This window comes from Erpetoichthys calabaricus, chromosome 1 (genome assembly GCF_900747795.2).
Source record: "Erpetoichthys calabaricus chromosome 1, fErpCal1.3, whole genome shotgun sequence".
NCBI classification, from domain to species: domain Eukaryota; kingdom Metazoa; phylum Chordata; class Cladistia; order Polypteriformes; family Polypteridae; genus Erpetoichthys; species Erpetoichthys calabaricus.
In genome coordinates, this window is record NC_041394.2 from 197224504 (window position 1) to 197249304 (window position 24801).

The 24801-nt window shown below is 36.9% G+C and overlaps 2 protein-coding genes across 2 annotated transcripts in view; both read left to right on the forward strand.

The window, feature by feature from the left end:
* The first annotated feature begins 8954 nt into the window (after positions 1-8954).
* The window catches only part of scaf11 (SR-related CTD-associated factor 11), a 651915-nt gene continuing 636068 nt past the window's right edge, over positions 8955-24801 (forward strand). Inside the window, exon 1 of the mRNA XM_028810663.2 lies at positions 8955-8969. The gene's annotated coding sequence lies outside the window, so the exon portion shown is untranslated. The remainder of the gene's footprint in view (positions 8970-24801) is intronic.
* slc38a4 (solute carrier family 38 member 4) overlaps positions 12008-24801 on the forward strand; it is a 95321-nt gene continuing 82527 nt past the window's right edge. Inside the window, exon 1 of the mRNA XM_051928690.1 lies at positions 12008-12157. The gene's annotated coding sequence lies outside the window, so the exon portion shown is untranslated. The remainder of the gene's footprint in view (positions 12158-24801) is intronic.

The following is a 24801-nucleotide window of genomic DNA, read 5'->3' on the forward strand; positions in this document are numbered from 1 at the left end:
TGTTTTTTGGGAACTCTTAGCAAGTTTAAGTGTCCAATGTGACAGAGTAGCACCCCATTCAACGATATGCAGGTTATAAGTTAACTTGTGACTGTAAATTGTAAAGAGATCAGCATATACCTGTATATGAGTGTGAGTTCTGATTTGCCTGCTCAATGGAGCAGTATCTTATCCAGGATTGTTTATAGCCTTGTGTGCAAGTATTGATAACATTTTCCTTTCAATACTGTTTCCATTACGTAATATATATAATAGGTGACTGACCATCACTGGAATCATTGATAAGTTATGTTAAAGTAATCAGTCTTCATTGTTAGCTATACTTTCGCAAAGACACAGGAAACCAAAAATCACACTAATAAATCCCAACATGAAGAACTAAATGGAGACATATGAGATGCCAATACACATACAGATCGTTACTTAATGTTTCTTAACATGACATTTTAATAATGAAATATGTTTTAAACTGTCCAGCCTTACATTATTAATTAAACAAGTGTGTTTTCCTTCTCTTTTTGGGCAATTCAAAATAGGTGGACAGCACATTACTGTAATATTCCATTGTTTAAAAAAAGCATAATGTGCAATGCAAGTCATGTTTCAGAGGAAAGGCAACAGCATTTTTTCAAGTGCAAAATCAGTACAAATTACAAACCAAAATAAACTTGGAGTAAACAAGTAATTGTAAATGTTTTGAACTTTGAATGAAACTCTGTCATTAAGTGTTAGCAAGTCACAAGCCTTATAGGGACCTCATTTATTAAAAACACTACGGAAAGATATTGAAATTGCCACCGTGACTTACTTCTTTATTCTTTTCTTCAATGTTCAAGATGATTTAAAATGAGAAGATCAACTCTGACCAGTTGTCTCCACCTATTTCTATCGCCAAAGCCTTTTAGCCCACAAAATACACAACAATGGTGTCAGAAGAGACCAACAAGTGTTGAAGGTACAGGGGCACAAGTTCTATTTTTCTCAAAAAATTTATTTTTGCCAACCCACAAAAAATGTGGAACCAATTTTGTTCCCCAACCTCCTTATGGGTTCTTCTTTCTTGTTTTACAACCCCCCGACATGCTTTAAGATTCTGTGATGGTTTTTACTGGGGATTACCTTTAAATAGATTAGTGGGCTCCTTGACATATTATATTCTTGGAAATTTTTTTGTTCCTGTATGCTCAAACTATCTATGCTACCTGTCAAAGACAGGTTGAATTTTAAGTAATTAACATAGACCTCAGTGTTAACATTTGCAGTGCACCACCTATTGGAGTGCATTTTGTAACGCATGTAGTAAGAAAATACATTGCATTTGACATTCCAACAGATGATGCATTATTACTACAAATGTTTCTGATGTACCAGCTGTTGGAATGACAAAAATGCAATTTAAATGTCTCTGTTATATGCCATTTGATAAGGGATTCGTAAAAGCAGTGTTATTGTGTGTGATGCGCCATCTGTTGGAATTGCAGTCACATAGCAACCAGACGGACACACAGACGCATCCTTTTTTTTACTTTTATTGTCTCACTACTCTTTTTTCACATATTGCTTTACTTTTATAACTGCTTGTGGAAAGTATGTTTTTATACCTTTGTAGGGAGAACAATTCTGTGGGAAGTAATCAAGCCAACTAAAAAAGGAAGTACAGGGTTAATCTATTACAAATCTAAACTCAAACATATTTAAGGGTTTGACTGAGGTGAAATGTGAGTGCTAAAAAAGGCAGCAGAGTGACTTTCATTGTTTTTGAGAATTTTTGAGAATTATGCCTGCCAAATTAGCCAATAAATGTAACACTGATCTGATATTACCAGAAGTGTTCCCTCAGTGATATCTGGTATTCTCTTTCAGTGTTGCCATATCAAATGTAGTATGCACAAAAGATGACTGGGACACCTGAGCTTATCTTTTATTATTGCAGTAAACTCTATAATAATACATCACTGCACTATCAAATAATATTTCTTCCTTGTTCACAGCTAATAAGTTCAAATGCTGCCTCATTCTTATGCTCTATTTCAATTCAGATATCTAACAAATCATGTTGAAGGCTCTTTTAGATGTATGTGTTTGAGTTTGTTGATCCCCTAGAAGTGCAAAAATTCTGATTCTGCTTTCAATGGAGAGCAAGCGTAAAAATAAGGAGGATTCTCTTTGAACTGTCATTTGGATTTTACTTAGCTAAATGACCCAAGCAAGTCACAAGCAAGCTGCACACATTTCTTTATGTTTTTCTCTCTTCATGTTTTAAGTACAAAAGTTTCCCATCAATACTGCTGTCACTCTCAGGAGAGATGCTGAAAGTATGAACCACTGCAAAAAGGGATCATGAATTTTTAATTATACAGTAGCAACAAAATAGAACTGCTAATACACTTTGAATCTAGGCTTTGCTTTTTGGCTATTTTAGTGCAGCAGTTGAATTATAACAAGCTGATTGAAGAGAACGGCAGAGAGAACTCTGGAGAAAGTACAAATGGAAAAAAAAACAGAAATACCAAGGTACATGAGCATCACAGTAAGTGCTGTTCAAGTGACAAGCATACCATGTACAATCCTTTTCCTATCAGCAATCCCATCAATTACATAAAAGCAAACAGTAGAGAATGAGTTGCATAAGAATGTTGATGACATCAATGTTTATGTTCACTAGCGTTCCATCAGATTTTGGTTCCTGCTTTTCCCCTTCTGCTTGTGGGATATCCATCACCCTCATGTTGATTAAGGGACTGTGAAAATGAACAGAAGTTTATCTAACTTGATACCTATAATTAGAGGTTACCAGTGATGAACAAACCTTGTGTAGTTCACTTTGCCATGTGCTCGGCAAAATCAAAGAAATGCGTGTGAACTTTGCGGAACTCGCAAAATGCATTGAAGTGTTTGGTGAAGGATGAACTGAACTAGTTTTGAGTGGCTTATACTGGTGCAACAGTGATTTTTAGTGTCCCTGAGTGCTAGTTGAAGCATCTGCTAACTATGTTGTACTGATTATTGTGGCCAAAAATGGAATCTGAGCTTCCTTTTAGATGTTTTTGAGTTCATTGTTCCACTAGGAGTGTGAAAATTCTGATTCTGCAGACTTTCACTGGAGAGCAAATGCAAAAATAATGGTGATTATCTTTGAACTATCAATTGTATTTTACATACTTAGTTAAGTAAAATCCAATTGTGCAACTGTGCCTCAAACAGTAAAAGAAGCAAGCAGAATGATAACCACAAACAAAATACAACAGATGGCTACAAACTAGGAATAAGAAAAAAAATGTCACTCACAGAGGTCCAGTCTTATGGCACACATTAGCCATTTGATGAAGCAATGGCATGGGACTGGCCCATTCCACTGTTTGAAGTCATGGCCCCAGGTGCAACTGCACATTGTTTTGTTTACAATCTTTTTACAAATGTTTTGCACTTTTCTTCTTACATGAAGAAATTAGAATTGCCTTATAAACATTAACAAATCTTTTGTTTTTATTATTTTACAGGGTTGCATGTGTTTTCTTTCACAGGGATGGGGAGGGATCCTTTAACACTTGTTTTGACTCATAAGGGCAGCACATGGCTAATTATGCATGCAAATTAGCCATGGCCAGCTCACAGGGATCAGTGTTATATGTCCAGTGGCAGTATTCATATAATATTTCCATTATAGTCAGTTATGGTACTCCTCAAATGAAAATAGTGCATTTTTTTTAATACATGCAGGGTGGAAGGCAGGAATACTAACTGGGTGGTGACATCAGGCATGCCCACAGCAGCCTTACAGTAGGCATGCATGAACGTTCCATGCATAGCTCTATGATGTCACACTGACTTCGCAAAGCTTCATGTAGCACTGGAGAAAAAATGTTCATGTAAGCTGACTGCGAAGCAAATTAGCTGGTAAATATTTGATGAGCAAGGTCACTGGTGAGTACAGCATATTCGCCGTGAAAAATGCTTTGGTGAATTTCGCTGATCAACACTGGAGGTTATACAGTATATGAAAAGTAAAGCATTTCTCATTTAATTTTTGTAAAGTTGAGTAAAGTTAGTTGAATGAGATTACTGGTGTTTGCTAGAGATAATTACACAGATTTTGACCCTGTTTTGACTCTTATTTTTCATGCATTATCGTAAATGCATTGACATTCTGTGAAAGTGCTAAGATACTGCAGGATCTTAAGTATTTTTCATTAATATTAGCTGCACTGAGTAGTACCTAATTTAAAACACAAATTATTTCATCTATGTTTTTTTCCATAACACAGGTCAAATTGATTTTCAATGATATAATTCCCCATGTTTCTGTGTTCAGTTATTGAATGTTAATTTATTATTCGAGGTGAACAGTGTGAGGAACAACTTGGCATGTGTAGTTTGACAGTCTATTGGTTTGATAGTAGATTACAATTATGAGCCAGCAGGTCAGCAATAAAGGTGATTTTCAGTATCAAATGCTTCTAAACCTTCTGCTTTTGTACAGTAGAAATGAATCAAAATTGACATCAACATATGAAAAAAGAAACAATACATTTTATCAGTGAAAGGACCAAAGACGAACACTAAAGAAACATTCATGCCATAGTATATTTGTCCCATTAGAAATAAATTTGTACTCAGCCTTTAACATTGTACCATTTGTGAATTACTCTAGACAGCATTGATCGGATCCTGTCAAGATTAACGTAATGAAGAACATGGAACTACTTTATTTCAAAAAAGCACTTGGAACAGTGATAAATATGGTAGATAACCTGTCAAGCTTTCTGCAAAATCTTTCCAAGATCAGTGTCTTTCCCTTTTCCAGTGATCCATAGAGGAAGATAATTGCATTTTTCATCTATATTGATTTAATATGTGTGGTGTTCGTGTTTTTGTTACTCAGCCTGTATTCAAGGGTCTGGTAGACCTGCAACATTATTGCATTTTTTAAACAATAAAAACATAACATTTTATATTAAATTACTTGGGGGTGGCACGGTGGCGCAGTGGGTAGCGCTGCTGCCTCGCAGTTGGGAGACCTGGGGACCCGGGTTCGCTTCCCGGGTCCTCCCTGCGTGGAGTTTGCATGTTCTCCCCGTGTCTGCGTGGGTTTCCTCCGGGCGCTCCGGTTTCCTCCCACAGTCCAAAGATATGCAGGTTAGGTGGATTGGCGATTCTAAATTGGCCCTAGTGTGTGCTAGGTGTGTGGGTGTGTTTGTGTGTGTCCTGCGGTGGGTTGGCGCCCTGCCCGGGATTGGTTCCCTGCCTTGTGCCCTGTGTTGGCTGGGATTGGCTCCAGCAGACCCCCGTGACCCTGTGTTTGGATTCAGCGGGTTGGATAATGGATGGATGGATGGATGGATTAAATTACTTAACAGATGTTGACTTTATCTCACCTACATATAATATAGACAGCAAATATATTTGGTATTTACTATTTACCTGTGCTAGATCACATTTATTAATGAAAGTGATGTTCGATTCCCAGAGTTTTAACACAGGTGACCTGATTGTAGCTAGTTAGTGTCTCTGTCATTGAGCTGGTATGGTGTCTCAGTTATGAAAGGCAACAATCCTGGAAACACTGTGAAAGTTGTGCAAAGACATTATTGCATGGAAATGTTCTCAATTAGTTTCAGAATTCTGCAAGGATTCAGTAGATTCCCCATTGAATCTTAAAACACCAGAAAGTATATGAAACCCAGAGTATGTATGTAAATTGGTTGGGTCAATTTCCTTCATCCTCTCTCCAAAAAGATGCCTCCCTTAATCAAAGTAGAAAGGTCCAGAATGATTTTCTGGCTGTTGTCTAGAATAAAAAGTTCTGATGTCTTCAATATGTCTTTAAAACTGCAATATGTCTTTAAAACTGTCATCTGTGATGTCCCTGATTGCATCATTATGACATTGGCAAGGCATGGTGGCTCAATCCTTGGGCAAGAATACCATTCAGCTTCATTATTTTTTGACATCCATATTTCTCATCCAGTCCGTCCTCTTCTTCAAACTCACTCACTTACTCTTCTAAAATGATTTCTTAGGCAATCTGTGCAGAGATCTTCTTTGTCATACTGGTTGGGTTTTGGAAAGGATCCACATACAAATGGCTCATTCCTCAAAAGAAATTAGAATGATTGGTCTGATGGGATTAGGTATTGTGTGTGAAAGGGAAAAGTATTGTTGGAAATTGAATGGGTATGGAGGAGTTGATGAAGGTGTGCATGACTGATAGTGATCTAAGTGATTGGTCTGATAGGATCAGTGTTGGGTTTTTTGGAAACAATGCACCCCGAACAGGGATAACAAAATGACTGATGCAAAGGACTTGCGTGGAGGCCTATCTTGAACTAACAATATCGAAATGTTAATGAAAAAAATCACAACTTACTCGTGCTACATAATGCAAGTGTCATATAACCAGTCAGATGTGGAAAATGTAGCAAACAGATATATTTTTGCTAACATTTTGTTAAAAAAAAAACCATTTCCATGAAATCCTGTAATTCACTAAAGAGAAGCAATCTTAAACTAGATGGAAATTTTGAATTGAATACCTGCCTCTCCGCCCCCCATTCATTGGCCAGGGGTCCTGCCTAATATTAGTTCAATTATTGGTTGCGATACAGATCACATGATGTCAACACTGAAGAGCACGTAACTATGAGAGGTGTACAATTCGAGAACTAAAAGTTAAAGAAAAGCTTATGAAAATATTATCAAGTGGAAAGTATGTCTCAAATTTGTCCTTCAGCAAGCAGAAAGTCAATTCTCCAGTACAGTTTGATAAAGTACGCACTACTGAATAACCCTGAAGTGCTACAGTTGTGGCTTACCATGATTAGCATGAATGCTAAAGAGTAACCTGGGTAAACGTAGAAAATTGCCATTAAACCAGTAATGATGATGATGAAGACAATGATATATCTCAAACACCAGTGTCTCAAAGCATTTTATTACAAAGTGAGAAGGGTAATCATTGAGACATTCCATATTTGCTTGTGTGGTACAGAAATAACTGCTGTCTTTTTGAAGTAGGCAGGTACCTGAGACTCTCTTAGTGAGGCATTCAAAATGTCAATGAAAATGTCTACCGATTGTTCTCTATGGGTGTTTTAAATGTTTCCTGAAATTCTTTCTGGATGGAAGCATTTTGGATGTCCTTAAATTATCCACAGAAAAACAAAAGGATGAGTGAATGGGTAATGGTAAAAAAGCAAGCAGATTACAATTAAAACTAAAATGTGCTATCCATTCTTTAGTGAGAAGTTAAGCAAAATGACACCTTTTATTGGCTAACTAGAAAGAATACAATATAGAAGCTTTCAAGGCAACTCAGGCCCCTTCTTCAGTTGCCTCGAAAGCTTTCATATTGTAATCTTTCTAGTTGGCCAACAAAAGGTGTCATTTTGCTTAACTTCTCACTACATCCATAATAGCTAATACATCACCCTAGTACTACTTATCCATTCATTGAAATACTGATTGAATTTGTCCATATTATGGCCTAGGAAAATAAATTACATCATCCTGATTCACTCTACATGATGAATCAAAGAGAAACTAAATATACAGGTTTCAAATAAACTGATTAAAATATTTTTGCTTTTGAAAAAAAAATTACCATTCATAGCAGAACTATGAACATTATTAACTATTATTATTGTTGCTGTTGATATTATTATTATTTAAGTCCATTTCACTTTTCAATAAAGATTAAATAAGCAAAACAAACTAAAATTACCTAGAAATAATTTCTAGAGCTGCATTAAAATTTAAATAATTAAATAAAAATAGTCAAAAATATCATACGTCCCCTATGCATCTTTATTGCTATGACATTTTTTCATTTGATATACATTGTTAATCCTCAAGAGGGAACTGTCTTTTCGCATGTATTTATTGTTTACCCTTATGTCAAAATCAACCATGGGAACACTGGCCTATCTGTCTGTCCATCTTCAAAAGTGCCTTGTAATAATCTTGGCAATCTATTAATAGAATTTAAATAGAAGAAAATATACCTGACATCCATCATACTGCTGATTTTAGTATGATTTTATACAAGTTAAGTATGTTTGAAGTACCTATGTATACATGCAGCTTCAAAAGGAAATTTAAATCCTTGCTGCTCCTAGTGAATTAACTCTTAAAATCCATCTACTGAATAAGCCAGCTAGGATTTACTTTCTTGTCAGTTAAAAAAGATACAATATGTTGCAATGTGTGGAGTTATTTCCTTTATCATACTGTATTAACCATCTGACATTATAGCCTCCATCTGTTGATCAGTTTGGTTTTGCAGTACATAGTAATGTCACTGTTCTGTTTGCTTCGAATTTGTTGTTGAGTAATGACAGGCAATCCAGAAGAGACACATCTGTAGTCGATAATGAATACTAAAGTGTATATGCTTCTATGAAGTTATTTTTGCCTGTAACCTCATAAGTACACAAATTCCTTTAATGTAAAACATAATAACAAGCAAGATAAGGAAGGTTAATTCATTTATGTATGTACTTTTGAAAATGAACCAGTTCTGCTTTGTATTTGTTTATTAACAAAATAAACTAATCTAGAAAGGGTAACATGGGTGATAGGAAGAGAAATGTAAATGAAAGCAATAGCTGACATCTATGAAAAGAAACGGTTCTTGCAAAATGTTGTAGCCACACAAGTCTCCCAAGACCAAAGGTGTAAACCACTGGCTTACACTATTTATTCCTGCAACAGTATTAGAGTCACGATAATTTGTAACCCCTCAATGGTGTTTGAAGTAACACTTTATTGGACAGTACTGCTAAGTGAAGTCTTTTCTGAAAACCTCTTAGTACAGCATTATTCTACACATCTGGATGAATCCTAACTCACCTGCCATAGAAAATGGCAAAAATATATATGACAAAAATTGTAAAAAAAGAATTCATGTTACAAGAAACAATTCAAAAGAATTTCAATTTCAAAAAATTTCAATCAGGCAGACATTTATTAATGTTGTCCTTAATTAATGGAACATGGCTAGCCATCACTAACCTTTTGCATATTTCAATATCTTTGACTGATTACATAAATTTACATCTGTTTTGTCTGATCTGTACATGCAAAGTAGAATGGTAATCTGATCTGTTTTGAATAATATTCAATGCTTTATATCTTACTGATCAATAATGGATGAATTGTGAAAAAAATTAGCCCAATAGATTCAATTTTAAAACTGTAATAATACTTGCACATGGGGTAGGTTTTCCTAGATGATGTATTGATTTAAAGTATGTTGAAGTATTGATTTAATATTGAGAGAATAGTTATAATAACACATATGCCCTTACATATTCTTATATTAACACTACTGAAATTGATTAAATATTCTCTTATCATCCTACTTACAGTGCCACAAAAAGGCTAACTAACATATTTCTACAAAGTACAAGTCATTCATCTATTTTCTGCATCTATGTTTTGTTTTACACGGTCACAGGATGAAGCCTGTCCCAGCAGCAATATGTGAGCTGGGCCCTGTAAGTCCAAGGGCCAATACTAAGAGTGCCGTAGAGCTGGCTGAGTCTTGGCTCTCTAATGAAAATGCCATTAACACACACTTGAACTTGAACCACAGCATATGCAGGCTTAAAGAGAACATTCAAAAGATGAAAGACTTTATGACTGACATCTGCCGAACCCCACCTTATTAATCCACCTCCCCCTGCTTACAAACTCACCCTCTACCCCCATCCTTCACCTGCTCAATATTGCCTTTGATTCCTGTATGTTTAATCATTTTTCCTCTGATGATGATGCCTGGTAGGTTGTCGAAAGCTTAGGAATAAAAAACTTTTAAAATATGTGGCTCATTTTCTGTCTTTGTCCTACAAATATTCAAACTGTATCACAGACCTTCACTTCCATTCATATTCATACAGGTATATAGAATGACAAAGTGAAAACAGAATTTTCATTTTTTGCTTTTGCAGATTAATTACAAATAAAGAAACAAAATATCCCATTGATACAAATATTCAGACCCTTTCCTATGACACTTGAAATTTGGCTCAGGTGTATCCCATTCTATTGATCACCACTGAGATGTACCCACCTGTGGTCAACTCAGTTGATTGGATATGATTAGGAAAGGCACATACTTTTCTATAGAATGTCCCACAATTGACAATGTTTATCAGAGGAAAAAAAACGTTATGAGATCAAAGGAATTGTGTACAGAGGTTAGAGACAGAATTGTTAAGGCACAGATATGGGGAAGACTACAAAAATTTCTTGCAGCATTGAAGGTTCCGAACAGCACGGCTGTCTTCACAGTTCTTAAAAGGAAGAAGTTTGGAATAACCTTCTTCATGCTGGTCATCTGGTCAAACTGAGCAATCATGGAAAAGGAGCCATGGTAAGATAGGTGACCAAAAACTCAATGGTTACTCTGACTGAGCTACAGAGTACCTGTGTGGAATTGGGAATCTTCAAGAAGAAAAACCATCACTCCAACACTCCAATAATCTGGGTTTTATGACAAAGTAGTCAGACAGAAACCTATCCTTAATAAACAACAAGTGGAAACCTGCTTGTTGTTCGCAAAAAGACACCTCAGGACTTTCAGACTGAGAGAAACAAGATCATCTGGTCTGATGGAACCAAAATTACCATCACATATGGACTAAACCAGACACTGCTTATCACTTATACAATACCACTTCAATTATGAAGTATGGTGGTGGGAGCACCATGCTGTGGGAATAGTTTTCAGTGGCATGGACTGGGAAATTAGAGAGGGTTGAAGGAAAGCTGAATGGTACAAAACAGAGATATCCTTCATGAAATTCTTCTCCAGAAGATCTGGCCATCAGGTTCACCTGCCAGCATGCCAATTACCCTAAACACAAGGTAAAGACAGCGTAGGAGTAGCTTAAGGACAATTCCAGAAATGTACTTAGGTGACTCGGCCAAGTCCCAAACGTAAACCCAACTGAATATTTCTGGGGAGATCTAAAAATAACTGTCCATCAACAGTCTACATCCACCCTGACAGAGCTGGAGAGGATATGCTGAGAAGAATAGTAGAATATCCCCATATCTATGTGTGTAAAGCTTATAAGGCATTAGAAGATTCTGAATGAAGGGTCTGAATACTCTTGTCAATGGGATATATATATTTTTAAATTGTTAATACATTTGCAAATATTTCTAAACTCCTAATTAAGTGTGGGTTGTTTGATGTGAGGAAAATGAATTTAAATGATATTTAGCACAAGGCTGTAACATAGCAAAATGTGAAAAATGGTCTTCAGAATTCTTTCTCAATCCACTGTATGTATGCAGTATTAGAGAGAGAGAGAGAGAGAGAGAGAGAGAGAGAGAGAGAGAGAGAGAGAGAGAGAGAGAGAGAGAGAGAGAGAGAGAGAGAGAGAGAGAGAGAGAGAGAGAGAGAGAGAGAGAGAGAGAGAGAGAGAGAGAGAGGCAAAGTCTTTTATAGTGAATACTGGACTATAGGATAATTAAGATAATGCAGCCAAAGCACCTAACATCACAGTAGATTCAGACTCTTCTCTTAACATTGAATAAGTGCTGACATTATGATCAAGTCAATGATAAGGGTCCTCAGAACAACTTCAAAAATTAATCGCATGTTAAGAATGCAATAAATCAATAAACAGGTGTTGACGCTCGTTTAGAATGTTACGACTAAGGGTGCCCCGAGGAGGGAGAGATTCAAAGGCTGCAGGTTCAGAGTTGACTAAGTATTTGCCCAGAGGCCTTGATGTCTTTAGCTCGAACGACTAAAGATGACACACAACTTTGACAAGAAAAACTATAGATCCACGAGATCGCACTATTTCTGCAGAAGCTAAACCTAAATTTCTGTCTATACAGAATGAAATGATCACGATGTAGGTGCTCATCCTTAGTCAGGGTATTGAGAAGACAGACCGCCTGCCAGAACGGTTGGTAGGCAGAGGTGGTAGAGAAAGAGGGAGGGAGAAAGGGGGGCTTTTCGCTGGGGTCTCCTATACGCCGGCTGAAACGTGATGCGCTGAGGAGGGAGTACCATCACATGGTGGAAATTTCCATCGAATACTTCTGTTGCTAACCAAGAAGGGGTTACATTTTGCGGCATTCACTTTTCCCTCATTTGTTGCTGCATCTGCTTTTGGTTTTTGATGCTCAAACTAAAAAGGTGGGTTTCATTTATGATAATCGGGTTCACCAAACGCTCCGCATGCTGTGGGTAACTAGCGGTCGTTTATCTGTACCGGCGCGCGGTTACCTCGGGGGATGCGATGTTTCTCTGTGTCTGACAGGTCTCTCTGTCAGCTCACTGACTGGCACCTCAGACGCTATAGCGAGACAGAAAGACGAGCAAGCCGCCTTGCTGTCCTAACTTGTGAATGTTTTAATTGCGAATTCTGAAGCAATTTGCAACTTGCTTCGCAATACAGCGGCAGCAGAAACAGTTGAAAAGAGAACATGCAACGTGAAAGCGGTGTGCAGCATACAGTTAAGTGTAAGCAGTTTTAAAGCGTCAGTCCCTTTAATGGTTGCGTGCTTTGCATCTGAAACTTGTGCAGAAAAATGACTGTGCCCTTTTTGGTGAGACTTGTGCAGATAGTAAAACTGTCATCAACGAAAACGCAACAGTTTTTTTTTTTTAATATTCAAAGAATTACAAAGGCGATAAGTCGGTGGCAGGTGCCACTTTGCCTTTTCTTTCTACATGGCAACACAATTAAATATTACAGCGCAGAAGTAAACTGTGACTGAAGGAACTGATAAGAAGGAGGCGGCAGAATTACTAAAACACGTGCGGATACCGTGTTTATAAATACAAACCCGCTGGAACGAGGCTGGGGCCGCCGAGAGGATCGGATTCCCTTTTGAACGGGAGCCCCCATGGATTTTATAAATACATTTGCTGTGCTCGAATCTTTTGCTGTCTAACTCCTCTGGTGGGATGCATTTAACGCACTGCAGTAGAAACTGGTCCATCGTTTTAAAAGACCCAGCTGAACAAGCTGAATTGTTAGTCGGGATTGAGTGTAAGAATGAAGCCCAACCTATAGTCCCACAGTTTGGGGGGATTTTCTAGAAGATTCGATCGGAGCCTTCTAGTTCAGGTTTACACTTCCTACTGACATCCAGTTTCTGTAAACCATGCATCCTCCAAGACGTTAGGTGTCTTAAATTATGTTCAAAAATGCACCACATTTTAATTATTACCGAAAAAAAAATTAAAAGCACGAGGGTGTGAGTCCGCGGAGAAATACAAGCCCTGCCCCCACGGCCACGATCTCGGTCTGTATCTGTTCACTTTATATGAACATCTAAAAAAAACTTCTTTCAATTCACACTTTAAACGTATATATGTTTTTAATTTTAATACATTTTTTATTTAAATATTCAGATTTAGAGCTAACAGACCAAGCTTGCATGCATAGGTATAGGCTGAACATAATAATAATAAAAAAATAATGTAAACAATATGGTAGCAGAAAATTTCGTTTACACTCAATAGCCCAAATCAGGAATCGGTCCAGAGTAAAGCTGATTAACTACAATAAAATAATAAAAAAAAGTGTGCAAATAAATACTTAATAGGCTTATATCTAGATTTTTTTCTTTCTTGCCCCTAAACTTACGTAATTAAGGCGTGCATTCTGAAAGCAGTTTATTTTTCTTACGGTGTGGTAAACACAGTTAACATGGTAATACGTAAAGAACCAAAGACGTTTGTAGAATACTGATGCCATGCTTATAAACTGGAGTGATCATTTAAACTACCAGCTAATTGAGTTTGTAAGAGCAAGAAATCTTTACTAATAAAGAAGAATGCATAATTAAAGATAAAAATGCATACAGAAAGAACTTAAACCATCATGGCACTAACCTGCATTCTGACATTGTGACATTCAAGCTATTTTGCAGCTACCTTGGATCAGCTATTAAATGCAAAAGACTTTAGTGATTTTCTCTAATTTTCACAGTTAAACTAACTTTTGGTCAAGACTGAATTTTTCTGGGGTTTAGGGTAATGAGAATGCTCTAGTAGTAAATAATTTTTTTAGGTTTCTGCAAATAGCCTGTTTGGTTAGATCTATCTATCTATCTATCTATCTATCTATCTATCTATCTATCTATCTATCTATCTATCTATCTATCTATCTATCTATCTATCTATCTATCTATCTATCTATCTATCTATCTATCATTAGTAACTCCTTATCTATCTATCTATCCATCCATCCATTTTCCAACCCGCTGAATCCGAACACAGGGTCACGGGGGTCTGCTGGAGCCAATCCCAGCCAACACAGGGCACAAGGCAGGGAACCAATCCCGGGCAGGGTGCCAACCCACCGCAGGACACACACAAACACACCCACACACCAAGCACACACTAGGGCCAATTTAGAATCACCAATCCACCTAACCTGCATGTCTTTGGACTGTGGGAGGAAACCGGAGCGCCCGGAGGAAACCCACGCAGACACGGGGAGAACATGCAAACTCCACGCAGGGTGGACCCGGGAAGTGAACCCGGGTCTCCTAACTGCGAGGCAACAGCGCTACCACTGCGCCACCCCTCTATCTATCTATCTTGACAAAACACTATTTCATTTTAGGTCAGGTTCTTTACATATGAAGTTGTTTTTTTGTGCTTTGAAAAACTGGCTAAAATGTAGAAAAAAAACAAAACAAAATCTTTAATGTATGGTAGACTACCTAGTCGGGTACTGACAGGTGGATTTAGCCTGTGTTACTGTATGTATACAGCAAGAGTCCTTTTAAAATTATGATCCATTGGTATCTCACAACTCCGTTACCATCTAGTCATGATTATTTACTGTGTGGAGCCTGTTGAGTATCTAAATACATAAAGGAACTTTCATGTAGATAGGTCTTTTGGGATCCAAGAATGGTTCCCTTATGGAATCGCTCTGAAGAGCCACTGTGGCACATTTATTATTAGGAATCTATCTATCTATCTATCTATCTATCTATCTATCTATCTATCTATCTATCTATCTATCTATCTATCTATCTATCTATCTATCTATCTATCTATCTATCTATCTATCAGCAGGGGTGCGAAAATCCAACGCCCGACTCGTCCTACACGGGTAAATTGACTATCGGACAAGCGTGTTTTTCTGGTTTCAGTTGTCCGCGGACAAGTGCAATTTTCTGGAGAAAAAAGAATTATATGTGCTGTGCAGGGCATATTTTTACCACTACTTTCAAATTTTAAACATTTGGGTACGTACTTCGTGCGGAAACAGTCTATTTTGGCATGTTCTTCATGTCTTCAGTATTGTTTACAAAATAACGGCTGATTTTTCAAAGGGGAAGCACTCTTAACGGTCTTACATAAGAATTTTACCCTACTATTTACACGCTTGGAGATGCGGTCATTTTTTTCATGCCAACATTATGATGTAATCTGATGATTTTTCATTATAATTGAAAACTTTTATATATTATTGATAAAATTCATTGTTTCTACATAAAAATGCGGTCATTTTACTTACAATGCAAATGTTTTCACCATATAACAAAGCTTGTTAGGCAGTTAATCTTTCCTGAAATTTGCAATTTCACGTAGGTTGTGATATATTGAGGAGTTAAGAAATTTATTGCGTGACAACATCAATTTTGATGAGCTGTCTATAGATCGTTTTTGATTAGAGAATTTTTCATATAAAACAAGTTGGTTTCGTGCTGTCAGTTTATTAAAAATAAAACATGTCAGATTCTTTTCAGTCGTGAGTGACTCAAGCACCGACTCATCAGTAATAGACCAAGAAGGTGTACTACTGAGGTACGTTCATCCAGAAACGTTTGATCCCTACACAGCCATGGCTAGCATTGAGAATTTAGAAAATCCCAGAGCAGATGGTGTTGTTGCTGCCATAAAAAATGGCTTGTCAAAATGTGGCATTGATATTGAAAACATTGGAGACAATGACCCAAAACTTGTGTGCATTAATCTTGATGGTGCAGCAGTCTTGGAGCTAAAAATGGTGTTGCCAGAAAGCTCAGTGATTGTGTAAATAACAAAGTTCTTGTTACACACTGTGTGGCACATAAACTGGACTTAGGTGAACTTGATGCTGTAAAAGAGGTACGCTATCTGAAAAAGTTTGAAGACACCATTAAGCGCATCTGCAAGTTTTATTCTTTTTCAACAAAGAGATGAAGTGAGCTGCAAAATGTTGCGTCAATTTTGAATGAAACCTTGCTTATGCATTCAGAAATAAAAGCCATCAGATGGGTATCATCAAAGTCCAGAGCACTGAAAGCTGTTAGCCAGGATTTACATGTAACTGTTACCGACATGGAACAGATACTTTCCACATCAAACAAGGCAGATGAACTGGGGCAGGCTAAAGCCATCCTACATGACCTCAAGCAAGTAAAATTTATTAAGTATCTATATCTGATGATGGATGTACTTTCTGCTATTACAGCCACCTCAACTCTTTTCCAGAGCAAAGACTTGCTGATATTTGAAGTTAAGGAGGCCATTGACACCATGTACACCAGATTGCATGCCATGGCAAAGGAGCCAGGAGAAAAGTTTTATAACCTGTTTGACAAGGAGTCTAGTACATTTGATGGATACTTAAAGCTGTCTGGTGGTTTCAGAGATCTTTGTGAAGACAGAGATGTTCATGATCTCCTGGAAAGCATGGTTCAGTATATACTTACCAGATTCTCTGACCTTAATAAACCTCCTGTGTCAGATATGAGGGTGTTTGATTTCAGAATCTGGCCACACACTCTGTCTGAACTGAGCACTTATAGAAACTATGAAATCAAGAACTTGTGTCAGCAGTATAGTGATTTGTTGACTGATGAGGAAGTTAAACATGCACCATCTGAATGGCAAGCACTTAAAGTGCAGATATCAATGCAACGGCAGTACCATCCACTTGCTGTCTATACCTCAGTTCTGCAGAGGAAGGAAGAGTCTCTGAAGAATGTTAGTGTGCTGATCTCACTGTTTCTTACAGTTTCTCCTTCCACAGCTTCTTGTGAAAGATTATTCTCCAATATGAATTTAGTAAGAGTTCTTTAAAAACCCGCCTGACTCAGGAAAACCTTCAAAACCAGATGCGCATTGTTGTTGATGGCAAACCTTTAGAAGAGTTTGACCCACTACCAGCTGTGGAATTCTGGCTGTCATCTGGTAACAGGCACATCACTCATAAAAGAGGTCAGAAAAAATAAACTATTTTTCACTTTTGTTATTTGTTTATGGACAAGTGAATTTAACTGGCGGACAAGTGGATTTTCTAAGTTTACTTGTCCTTGGACAAGTAGAAAAAATTTGATTTCCACACCACACCCCTGTACTATCTATCTATCTATCTATCTATCTATCTATCTATCTATCTATCTATCTATCTATCTATCTATCTATCTATCTATCTATCTATCTATCTATCTATCATTAGTGTATTGATATAGATATATACAGTATTTATAGATACCTATGTATAATATGGAACAGAAATCATAGCACTTGTAAGACAATAACTAAGTTGTAACTAATTGCTCTTGTTTTACTCTTTGCATACTTGACTCTTGAATTTGTATATTTTATGGCAGAAATTTTCCAAAGTGAATAATTTTTGAGCAAAGTGAATGATTTCGAACACCTCACCTTCATGCAAGAATTTAGCTATATTAAGGTGCTGTATGGAGCAGTTTAAATGAGGTGATCTGGAATTCTTAGTCAAAAATTTCAAGATTTGAGTCATTACAAAATCTTTCCACATCCCAAACAGTGGTATAGCTTGTACATCAAAGGCCCAAGGGAAAAATATTAAGCCCCCCCATATAATGTTAAAAAAGAGATATGAAGATTTCAAGAAAAAAAGTTTAATGAAATATAGATATATTTAATTAAGTATAGAGTTCCCTTGAAATAATTTTTTGTACGTGAAATATTTCATTTTGTGTAAGTGGGTGAAACTGTCAGTATATTATTTTAGAACTATTAATAGGCCACTTAAAATTAAAATACTCGATAAATATTTGTACATTACTTATTTATTTATTTTCGTAGAGTGTATGGTAATATTAATGACAGAAAGAATATGTTAAATTGAATTATATCAGGTCAACTTATTATTTTCCATATTTCACATGCTATGATGTAGAATTTATTACTTATATTTTAATATGAATGCTCACAACTGATATTTTTAATATCACAATTAAAATTAGAAAACTGTTCTCATGTTAGTCATATAGGAAAAGTTATTATACAATCACGCTACATAATTTTTTCTCTTTCTAGATTTCTTTTTGACAGATTCCTTGATAAGACTTCTTAATGTTTATTTTTGGCTCTTTCTTTTTCAATAGAAAGAAATGGCCATACAGTGACAGCTGCTGTTAGAATTTGTAACAGGGGCTGTCTTAAGAAAGCTGTTTTGTTTTGGGCAAAAAAAAAAAAAAGACTTTAAGAATTTCAGTACCTTGCAACCCAAGAAAAGACAATGTATTTGCTTTATGGAACAGAATAACAGGTTGTAGCTGTGCTAACACGTTTATAAAATTAATATTTTTTGAAGCCTTATTTATAAAGCTTGACTATGCACAAAAAGAGGCTCAAAATTATGCATATGCATCTTCCAATCTGACTCTTGCTTATGCAACATTGGAGAGAAAGTGGGAAATGACGACACCCTTGATCAATGATGGAAATGCAGCCAAACCAGCAAAATGATGGCTTACATGTATAATTCATATAACTGAATGGTTATTATAATGTGCCTTGATGTGACAAATATATTTAACCTCAGAAGTAATGAATATTATGTGTAGACTTTATTTTAGAACTTTTTAAAACGAGCAATACTGTGCATTTCCACTGACGAATTTTTTGTTTTTTTCATCTGTTAATATTGGCTGCCTGTTGTCACTACTTAGGTTTGGAAATAAGTGCAGTCACTTGTTGTCAGTAATTGCATTAAGTAAAAAACATGTAATTCACTCCCTGTTTACAGAATGCAATAAGTCTTATGCCCTACCACCTATTCATAGCCCAATAGCTTGACAGAGCATGGCTTTTTTGGCAATGCTTGAGGACTACACAAATGGTCTTATAAAAGGAGAATCAGCTTTTAACAACCAGTCAGATTTTCTTACCCATGATGATGACTGGCTTATGAGCCGAATAAGGCTCCTAAGAACCATTCTTTTGGAACTTTGTGCTGAATTAGGCCAAGTATTAAAAAGACAGACTACCCGAACTCAGGCTGTACCTATTCATATTCAGGTTTTGGCTTTCTGACAATGGGTATCTACCAGAGGGAATTGGCCTGACAGGTGAGGAATATCTCAGCCAAGCTTGAGCTCCATCTCGCCCACTGTACTGGAAGCCATAAATCGACGGTGGAGGCGCTGCATTCAGTTTTCATATAGCATGGATGTACAGGCAAGCATAAAAATGCAATTTACAGCAATGCCAGGTTTTTCCTCACATGATCAGAGCAATTGACTGCATTCATATTGCAGTAAGGGCACATAGTGAGAATGAAGCTACCTTTGTTAATTGTAAGCAGTTTCTTTCCATTAACGTACAAGTTATCTATAATGCCAAGACAATTGTTATGAATCGTTGACCTGGGTCAACCCATGATTCATTCATTTTGAGGCATATTAGTATTGGAAGGTTACTTGCTGATTGTGCTATATGTAATGGCTGACTTGTTGGTAAGGTGAGTTATGAATCGTTGACCTGGGTCAACCCATGATTCATTCATTTTGAGGCATATTAGTATTGGAAGGTTACTTGCTGATTGTGCTATATGTAATGGCTGACTTGTTGGTAAGGTGATGGCTGGACCGTCAGTTTAGTGTTTCTTTATAACTAATACTGTTCATTTAACAACAGTCATGTAATTACACATTGTAGGTGATATCGGCACTTAAACCAATGAGTAAACGTTGTATGTGCGCCTCTATTTCAGAGACGTGGACTTCTATTTCTTTGTCTGCAGGGTTATGCTTTTATCTTTTTTTCTCAGTTGTTGCCAGTGTTTAACATCACAGGTTATTTTGTTCATTATGTGTGTATGAAGTTGATTTGCGTATTCCATATATGGTTGTTTTTAGGATAACAAATAGGTCATCAGTTCGAGGTGAGTTCACGTTCACACATGTACAAGTTGATTGTAGTTTATAAAAGGTAAATTACATAGAAATGTGTGTACATCAGGATTTATGATCTTTTTTGCCATACTTATTTTCCTGTTTATTGGTGTGCAAATATTTTCACGCACAAATCCAGGCAAAGTTTTATAAATGTGGCACAGAAATACACACAATACTGCAAGTGAGGTTTCTCTAGTGCATTATATAGTCTAAGCATAACGTCCTTCGGTTTATATTAAACAGTTTTTGAACATTACTTAGACAGTGAGAATGTTGTGCCAACATTAATACCTAAATCCTTTTTAGAGGTTGCTTCCTTTAAAACAGTGCTTCCCATCTTGTCTTTATAACTGACATTCCTGTTACCCACGTGTAGGGCTTTTCTACATTAAACTTCATTTTCAGTGTTCACCCACTTATAAAGCTTGTTCAGGTCTTTTTGAATGTTTTGCTGCCTCCTCAGTATCTCAGATCCACTCATTTTTGGGTCATCTGCAGGTTTCAGAATTTTACAAAACTATATGAGAATCAATTTGATTAATATAAATCAGAAAAAGTAACAGTGCAATAGCAGACACCTGAGGGACTCCACAGATAACCTCACACCACGTGAAACATTCTCCTTTTATCTGTACTCTTTGTATAATGTCAGTTAACTGACTTGAGGTCCAGTGTTGTAGAATACTTCTGATGCCTACAGCTTCTAATTTCAGGATTAATTTTTGGTGTAGGACTGTACCAAGGTTTTTTGAAAACCTAAGTAAATTATGTTACATGTTTTGTTTTTGTCATCCACTTAGCATTACACAGGGAAGAAATATTCTAAACTGAACAGTCAGTGATCTGGATGTAGGGGAGATAATGGGTTGTACCTAATGGTAAAGTCAGCCATTGATCTGAACAAGACATTTAGCAGGTCATCAGGGTTAACTGATTTGCTGAAACAAATAGTAACTGGGAAGAATGAATGGCTGGATATCTTCAAAATTTTGAAGCAGTTGATAACTTACATCTAAGCTGATGACTACTCATCTGAAGGTAAATTCATAGGGAGTAAGAAGGTACTACAGCTAATTTTACCAATACTGGCAAAGAGAAAAGGTTTTGTAACAGAGGCTGCATTTAAGCAATCCGAATACAGAGTACATTTATGTAAGTTATAGGGGAACCTTAGAAGCCTGCTTCAGAGAGACAAACATGGGGACTCTTGTATTCATGGAGTATGAGTGAGCGTTGAACAGTACTTTGGGAGCACCCTGGGAGAATTGAACAAGTATGTTTAGTTAGAGAATGTAATTGTGTTAATAGATTGGAAAATTAAGAAAATTAAGGAAATTGAAGAGAATGAGAAATCTCATTTAAAAAGAGCAGTTGCTATATTGTCAATTCTGAAAGCTGAAAAGGAGCAACGAGACATAAATATAAGCCACAATGCTTGAAACAAGAACTAAGTGTCAAAAGTTCCTTCTGTCCACTTTTTAACTTGCTTATCCAGTTTCACCTGCTTAAAATGACTGAGATGAACTGTTAATTGACTGATGTCCAGTGCAGGGTTAGGGCTTATTTTTCAGATAGTTCTGCTGTGAAAGGCTGTGGCTCTGCATTAATTTTGTGATCAAAAAATGGTCTTATAAAATATCTTGCTGGACATTGGAATGACTGATTAATAGCGAGCGTCATTTAAAATGAACATTATAAAATAACAGATAAGAATGTATTTCTTAAAACTTGTTATGTACTAGAATCATTTTCTTTTGTTGGCAAAAGCTTTTTCATTCTGTATAGGAAATGCAAATTTCTTTGCTTAACTCAACTAAAGTGTGTTTCATGTCAGGAAGATAGTCCTAGAGCATTAGTGAACATAATTATTTAAGTCATTTCACATATGATAAAGTTCCTGCCTTGCTGTATTACAGTTACACATCTAGCTAAAATTAACATTTGCACAAGACAAGTAGTAAACATATTGGTTTGGAAGTAATTCATAATATTGCTTATGGATTCAAAAACTGTCCATCCTTAGAGATCATTTATCCATTCCTCTTGACTCATTTTTTATATACAGTTCAAACTCTGCTTTACTTTATTGCCCTACTCTATATAATCTTCTTTCTCCAAATAATATTATAAATTGTTTGATTGTGTAGTTTACCATTCACAGTTCTTGTTGTTTTCCTTGTTAGAAACTGTTCTCTATCTTTGTGCCATAGTAAAATGCTTAGCAGTGTATATTTCATTATTGACATTTTCATCTACTTATGAAGAATGTTAGAATCATTACAAATTACAATTTTATTTGGTTAACTGTGAAACTTGTGACCTGAGCTTAAAATTAAAATAAGGCCACTGTTCCTCTTGTATGTTGTAAAAAGCAAGTAAGGGGCCATCTTCTCCAGTACCCCCGTAATAATATACAAACATGAAACTTACAAAGTATACGTCAAACAGAAAGTTGGGGAATCTGGGTGGGGAAGCAAGTTTTTGATGGAAGGTACAAGTTTTTCTGGCAGGAGAACAGTGATGGCAATTCTGGAGGTTGGTGAGCATGTGTTAGAAAAATGGACAAAATGAGGGATGGATGGGAAGAGGGTGAGGGTGAGCTTGTTGTAGTTGCTAAGATGTCTCTTGGTAAACAATTGATGAATATTGCCTTGGCATATGTCCCACAGATTTGCAGAAGCAAGAGAAAGACTAGTTTTGCAATAGGTTAATGTATTGTCTGGGTTGTCTCTTTGGGAGATGATTGTAATAGGTGGTGATCTGAATGACCTTATACTGACGGTTATGTGGGAGTCCATGTGGGCATAAACTTTGTTACCAGGAATGTTGAGGGTGAATTGATTCTGGAGTGGTGATGCAATGGAAATGATTATGTGCAGCATCATGTTTGAGGAAGAAGTCACATTCTGGAAGATGAAGGGCGTAATAAGTACATTTGTTAATACATTGGTATGAAGAGCAAATGAGGCTTCAGAAGCATCAGGAAAATGAGAAACAATTCAATATGTTTGGTTGAAAACAGGAAGAAGTATGTGGTTGGATAAAAGACCAGTAGGCATAAGGAAACAATTTGGTTAAATTCTGAGGCAGATGTTAAAATTAAGAAACAGAAAAGATGCCATAAGGAATGGCAGGAAAGTGAAATCCCAGAAAAGTTGTTGCGAGAACACAAGAAGCCAAGAGATAGGCATTTGCAAATGAGCTACAGAAAAAGGAGGGAAAGAGAAACATGTTCAGGATTTTGAAGACTTGGCAAAAGAAAGATGAAATATGCTAAAGGGAACCTTGTAATTGATAGAAATGGGATCTACAGACTCCTGGAAGAAGTCCGTGGAGAAACTGATGAATTAGGAGAATGAATGGCATAATGATGTTCGCCGTGTAAACAAAAAGGACTGTGCTGTAAGTTTTCGAAAGAAGAGGTTACTTAAGCACTATAAAAGATGACAAAAAGTAAAGCAGAGGGCCTACTGGAGTGATAACAGAAATGTTGAAGGTAGCAGAAGGTCCTTTGGTTGAACGGTTGACAGATATGTGGAATATTACTTTGTGTGAAGGGAGGATTCCTAAGGTCTGGAAAAAAGCATGCTCAATCCAGTATACAAAGAAACAGGTGATTCACTAGAGTGTGGGTCATATTAAACAATAACATTTTTTGAGCAGTTAATGAAGGTGGTTGAGATGGTGCTCAAAAAAAATTGTGGATCAGGTGAGAAAGTTGAGTAAATGCAGTGGAGTTTCATGCATGGAAAACAAAAACAAATGTACTGTCATGCAAATGAAGGAAATATTTCAGAAGCTTCATCATGCATTTGTAGATTTGAAGCAGGCATTTAAAAAGGGTGCTACGAGAGATCTTGATAAATGATGTCTGCTGTGATGTGAGTATATGAGGAAGAACAAATGGTAGTCAAAACAGCAGATGGAGATAGTGAGAGTTTTAAGGTGCAGGAAAAGCTGCACCAGGGATCCAGTCTCATTCAGCTGTTTCTCATGATCCATATTACTAACCGAGAATAAACCGGATATGGACGCAGGTACATGGCATGCCCATGGACGCAGGAGACATAGTGCGCAGGCGCCGACAGCGAGCGAAGTCTGATCCACCGAGAACGAAGGAGTCACAGCTCAATAATGAAGGAGCTCAACTAACGTAAATAAGAAATGATGCAACGCGCCCATAGGTAACCACACAGCCACACAATAAAGAGGATTCAGCCCACTGCCCCAGAGTGAAACGGGAAATACTACGGAGTCCACAAAGGTCCACAACACACAGCATAATCAAACCCAAGATAGTACGGAAAGCGCAGGCGCCTACAACGCGTTTCTGAACCATAGCTCACCACCACAAGCGAATTCTGATACACCAAAACCGAAAGAGCTCAACTAACGGAAATACGAAATAAAGCAACGAGCACAGACAATACGGAACCCTAACCGTCCACACTACACAGCATAGTCAAACCCGACATAGTATGGAAGGTGCGGGCGCCTACAACGCGCGTCTAACACACCGCAGGCAGACCCCTGAGATGGTACAGAAGCCCCAGAGATACGGACTCCACAGCATATGTGAATCACATTACAGTAATACAATAATATGAGTACTCACAGACAAAACAAACACAACAGGCTTCGGCGTCCCACCCCACA